The sequence below is a fragment of the Merops nubicus genome, unplaced genomic scaffold (assembly GCF_000691845.1).
Source record: "Merops nubicus isolate BGI_N331 unplaced genomic scaffold, ASM69184v1 scaffold9520, whole genome shotgun sequence".
Classification (NCBI taxonomy): Eukaryota; Metazoa; Chordata; class Aves; order Coraciiformes; family Meropidae; genus Merops; species Merops nubicus.
Genome location: NW_008580882.1, coordinates 13269 through 19523, shown reverse-complemented (window position 1 = coordinate 19523; position 6255 = coordinate 13269). Strand labels below are relative to the sequence as shown.

Here is a 6255-nt window from a genome sequence, read left to right as displayed (position 1 = left end):
GCATCCCCTTCACCCCTCGGGCTGGCCAGGGGCCTTTTAGGTACGGCCTCTATCTCTGAGGCTTGCCTAGAAGTGATTTCTTTTCACCAGATCAACAAAACTTATGAAAAATGAGCATGCAAAAGTTTGGTTTGTTATGATAGGACTTTGTTCTCTTGTGTAAACTTGGAAAAGCTCAAAACAAATCTTTGGGAAATATTTTTTGTTAAAAAAGACTTTTCACTGCCTGGTCTAATATATTCTCCTTACCAGTTTTCAGAAAAGAACAGTGAGAGAAAGGTGTACATAAGAAAAAGAAGAATTTTGTTAGCAATCAGGCTGACTAGTACAGCATGGGAAAAGTTATCAATGAGTCTCAGGAAATTCCAAACATTAGGTATTTCCTAGGTAGTCTTTGTAATTGGAATTGTGTTTTAATCTTAATTTTACCCTGGCCATTTTCAGTTCCAGGAAACACTTTCAATAATTATTCATCTTACCTGATAAATTGTTTCATTCCGAAGTGTGTTTGAATTTATTATCTGTATTACCACACAGAAGAAAGAAACGGTGGTGTCCATACACACTTTACAGTTCTGATCATTTTGCTATGGCTTTTTACTTTCACTGCTAAAATCAATTTCTGCTGTATCTAGCAAGTCAGGTGGTGTGACTTTCAGTACTTTGGAGTAACAAAATGTTCTTCTACATGAAACATAAACCAGTTCTTAAGAGTGGAAATTTTTCATCTGTAAAATAAGACCAAAAATTGTGGTAAGTGCTTTCCACATATCATAGTATTTAGTTATGAGCCACTGTCCTCCTTTTATTATCTGTTTACTGGGGGAATTCTGAAAAGTGGCAGAAGTTATTGTTGTGTCTGTAGAAATTGCTGGCTTCAATCGAGTTAGTTCAAACCCCGTAACACTGATGATGTGGTGGGATGGGTTTAGGTTTACCAGGAACTAAGCTTTCAAAGCTGAGGCTGCCAGCCCCACACCTTCAGCCCAGAGCTTTGGACATGCACGTGCAAACCACCACTGGCAGGGAAAACAAGGCTCGCCTGGTAAGGGCTGTAAAAGCTGAGCCCAGGACTTAGACGTCCAGAAGAGTTATATCCTGCTGCAGGATGGTGCAGCTCACATCAGCAGTGCTGGAGCTGCAGCCCCAGCTGGGCTGGGGTTGTGTGGGGTTTGGTGCTGGGGAGGGGGCACTGCTGTGGCTCCTCCAGCCCCAGGTCAGAGCTGCCTCTGGCCGAGGCCGAGTGCAGCAGCACCTCTGTGGCAACGTCTGTAAGAGGCAAAAAACTTGTTGGGCAACTTCTTTTGGTTTGGGAGCTCTTGTTTTTTGGAGAGGAGTGTGAAATGAGCCAAGCAGCATATGTTTGTGCCCAAGAACCAATTTTTAAAGTGGGATAATCAAACCTAAAAATGTGCTAAAGGGAAAATTAACACAAGTAATGCATGAACTCAAAGTTCTGGTCTAATCAGGACCTCGGGTGGTCTGGAGCAATGGTGTTCATCATATTGAAAGACTAACTGTAAGTGGAAGGATAAGAGAAGGAAAGTGCATGTCTTACCTTCTTCACTGGCACCATTTTATTGTTTGGATCTCTGATTTCCACTGAGGGGAGATTTGGAAGTTGTATTCCTCTTTTATGATTTCACATGCCTTTAGGGGCATTGCTCACTGAAATCCTGCTGCTCTGAAACAAGCCTCCTGCTGATAGAAATCCATAGAAATTGTGTTTATCTGGTTGATACATACAGCATGCATCCCCCAGCAGGTGCATTACATGTGCGTAGCAGCATCACCAGGTGCTCCCTCTCATCAGTCAGATTTGGTGCCAGATTATAGCTATATGTACATTTGAAAACACGTTTGTGACAGTGATGAGAGTGTCTGTCCTGGCTGAGCTGAGTTCCTAGCTGGATCACTCAGCAGTCCCTCCCATTTGGGGAACACCAGCAGGGACACCCACAGCACAAGGGCTCTGTGCAGAGGTGGAGCTCATGGGCAGGTCTGATCTAAACATCCTTGGTCCTGATTTTAGATTTCAGTGTGTTTTCCATATTGCTCCTCTGGAGTGTCGCATTAAGAATGTTGGTCTCATCTCAGAGGGAGGAGATTACCTGCCTCTGGAAGAAGCCTGCAAGCAACCAGGATTTGGAGATGAAGCAGGGAGCTAAGCATTTGAGCATAAGTGTGTCCACACAGTCATGTTCAGACTGGTGGAAGGCAGAACATTCACTGTGAGTTAATATAGTCCTGTATTGCTAAATAGTCCCAATCTCCTGCCAGACTAGGTTCCTTTTGAAATACTACCATTAAAGCAGAAACTATTACAGGTTCTGTGAGAAGTAAATATAAACAGGAGCTCAAAGATGAGGAGTGTTTTCTTAAATGCTGAAAATATCAGTTGACAACTGCAGATCCCCAGTTTTGAGAAGCACCCCAGATATTCCTGTGCTTTGACTCTCTTAGCTCCATGTTGCATTTCTGCACCTTGTGTGACAGCAGAAGTACCATTGCCACTTACTTCATTTCAGACCAACTTTTCTGTCGTAACATCGAGCGTGTTGTACTGAAGGCAAAAGATCCCCTCATTTCTTCTCATTCCTCACAGGAGCCTGCCTGCCCCTGACTACTGAGATAAATCCTGTGGAGTAAAGCCCCGAGCAGCAGCCGTGGTGCTGTTGCCATGTTTCTGTTAATAGCAGTGCAATACATCAGTGTCAGTTGGCTTATAGGTACAGTACAGTAGGTATTTTCCCACAAGAATGTGTTTCATATTAGATAATTTACGGAAAAATAATTGGGCATGAAGGACACAGAATAAAGCAGAAGCAATGATAATCTGCAGGTTCAATAGTAAATAATCCTTTGGAAAGAACATAGCTGTACGTTTTCATAGTGATACTACATATGTTCCTTATACACAGTTGTTCCAGTTTATTCCAGGTATAAGTGGCTGGTGCCTGAATTATACTGTCCTCTGAGTGCTTCCGTGATTCTCTGTGAACTACCAGCACTCACAGGGTTTTGTCACATGTATTCCACAGTACAAGATTTTTCAAAAACACTTCCTATGTTTTGATTGGCACTTCTGACTGAATGATGACACACATTTTGGTCCCGGTGGCTTTCTAATGCAGTGCTATCTCTTACCATAAAGATCATGCATCATAAAGAATCACACTGCCCTTACAGCAGAGTTTTGGTGTGGTGGTGGGGGGGTGTTTATGTGGCTTTCAGGAAGTATCAATAGGTGTAATCAGTGTGTGTATAGAACCAGTTGTAAATACCCCAAAGCCTCCATGCCATGCTTCTGTCTTAAATTGCCAGATGCTGGCAGTTAAAACATGAAATCATCAGCTACGAAAGATAACTCCTGAGGCACAGCCAGAGTATAATACATTTGTTCCATGTTCAAGGGTTCTTTGAAGGTGAGTTTCATTGCCCGTAACTTTGCTGCAAACAGCTGTATAATAGCTGTTCATACCTGACAAATTTATTTTCAGGTTTATTTCTTGTCTTAAGCTTGACTCTGCTTATAGCTGCAGTCATGGAAAACTCTGGGGTGGCCTGGCCATTAATTTCACAATCAGAAAGATTTGACAGATGATTTGGTCTTTCTTCTGCAACTATTGGACACTGATTTCCCCTTCTGCAATCAGCTCCTCATTATCCATGCATTTTGGGAACAGCTAGTAAGTCATTTCAGGGTAAGCCCTGATATTTTCTTCTACTGTTTCATGTTCTGCTTGGCTCCTGGAAGTGGCCACCATCTGAGAAGGTGGAGCCAGTGACACAGGACTCTCAGAGACCGGCCCTCCGTGCCTCTCATCACAGTGCATTTGGAGCATAAGTGTGGCTTCAGTGGGGACTCACCTATAGCTGCACTTTACAGGAGGAGAAGCAGCCCCAGTGTGTGCAAGTGCAGGCAAACTCTGCAGGCACATTTGTCCTTGGTGCAGTGCTCCCTCCAGGTGGAGAAGTTGTTTCCAGCATAGACTCGGGTCTCAATGGCCAAAAAAAGCCCCAGCATACTGCTCTGGTTCATGTGGGCAGAGCTGTCACCTGAACTGGGCAACGGTTTTCTTATTTAACATATATTATGCAGTTTAGTTAGCATGAGATACAAGTACAAATCCTAACAGTTCCTGTAGGGATTTCCATAAAGGGGCACCTGACCAGGAGACAACAACCTGCAGACAAAAAGCTCTGATGCAGTTTAGGGCTCGGTGCAGATCCAGTCAGGAGTTTCTTCTCTCTAATGAGCTGATGCAGGATCTCAAATAAAAAGATAAAAAAAAAAAAAGAGACAAAAAACTAGGTCCTGGTATTTAGCATGTGAACTACTGCCTGCCATAGGACAAGGGTAAAGCCAAGAAACAATGACTAGAAAATTATCACATTCTTAGACAGTTACTAAAATTGAAGAAGTTATTGTTTCTGAAATTATATGTCTTCATTTTATACGTATTTGAAGTGATAGAATTTGAATATAATTTTAAAACTGTTAATTTCTTCTCTAGATAGTTCAGAGTTAGAATTGTATATCCTGTATTTTTCTCAAACACTGAGGAAAATATGAATGTCTGAGTAGAATTGCGTCACATGGGTATTTTCAGTTGTGTGTGAATGTTTCAAACCATCTACATTATTACTCTTGATAGCTATAGATACAGAAATAATATTGTCTTACGCAGTCATGAAGCAGAGAAGCTAACTCATCTATCACAACTTGGAATGTCCTGAGGCATTTTGTAGAAATCAGGGACTCCATACTGTTCTGAAAGCTGCTTCCCAATGTGCTAATGAAAGCTGTGCTGCATTTATTACATTGTTAGATGAATGTCCATAGAATCTCACCAATTGCTCTTTTGTCTTCTTAAAAGCCTTTAGGATATTTCCCTAAGAGTGATTTTCAGAGTTGCTTAGCAGCCAGAGCTCTCCCAGAAGCTCCCAGGCTCTCAGGTTGGTCAGGGATCAGAAGGACACGCCAAGAGCATTAGGGCATTTTCAGATTCATGCATATTCATTCCGTGGGAAGCAAAGAGGGTTTTACTAAATGTGTGTTGTGACAACAGGAATGGTGTGTTCTTCTCCAAAACTTCGTGATAAAACAGAGACATCTACTGGTTAAAATCCAAAATAGGAAGAATATCAAAACAGGTTTTGTGGAGTGCTCAGGCTTGTCAGAATTCCTTCCTTGGCTTCCTCACCCCACTGCTGAGGTCCAAAACCTGCTCTTCTTTCCAGAGACATCCTTCTCCTGGAGATCAGCACAATCCCAATAAAGCTTACCGAGATAGTAACACTTCTCTTGTGTTCCTTAGCTAAAGGCAGCAGTAATTTTCCCTTCCCTTTCCTGAGAACAAAATGAGGACCTGAAAACAGGAAACAGACCTGAAGGACTTGACACTACAGAGGCAGAGGTGGTCCCTTTGCCCACCTGCCCTCTGTGTCACTGCCCCACGTGCTGGCTCCCAGCCTGGGTGACCCTGACAGGACACCCTGTCCCTGGGCATGTGCCACATCAGAAGTGACTACGTGTGGGAGTCACCACTGAGTTCCATGGGACCGCTCAGAAACAGCGAGAAATACTTGAATTAACTGTCTGAATGGAAGCTGGGGGTGAACTGACTTCATGTTAGTCTGTTAAATTATCCCCCTCTACTCCACTGCTCTGTGTGGAGCTGTTAGACCTGTCCCAGCAGTCTGCCACCAGAGGTGCACTCTGAAAGGGTAGATGTGCAGAAGCAGTGGCAGCTTTCCACTTGCAGTGGTGGTTCACAGGCCCTGGAAGATAGCTACAAAGAATGTCTGTCTGACGACAGAATGCTAGAAACTTCTTTCTTACTATACCATGAAATTCTGTCTTCGCTCTTACAAGTACTGGCTCAGCTCTAATAATGGCAAGGCAGAGGCTGAGGTCGGTGTCTGACCCAGCTGGAGTCTGATGCCTTATCTACTTCTCAGTAAAAGTTTTAGGGTAATTTTAAATTGGTACCTTGGTCTAATTTTAGTAAACGGCAATGAATTTTTCCATGACTTAAGACAGGGAGTATTTGCAAACTTACACAATCCATCTACTTTTACATCATTTTCAGTGTTGCAGAACTGTTAGATCTCCCCAGACAGAAACTGAAATGTTATTGCTGTGAAGCACTGGAATGCTGACACGTTTAATCAGGATGGGAAACTGGGTTCACCTTCATACTCCTGTGTACTTCTTGGCATCTTGCTCTCGACCTAATTCAGAGCCAACAC

At 43.0% G+C, this 6255-nt stretch overlaps 1 protein-coding gene across 1 annotated transcript in view; it reads left to right on the top strand.

The window, feature by feature from the left end:
- The window catches only part of KCNB2 (potassium voltage-gated channel, Shab-related subfamily, member 2), a 95821-nt gene that overhangs the window by 86814 nt on the left and 2752 nt on the right, over positions 1-6255 (top strand). The gene's annotated exons all lie outside the window — the stretch shown is intronic.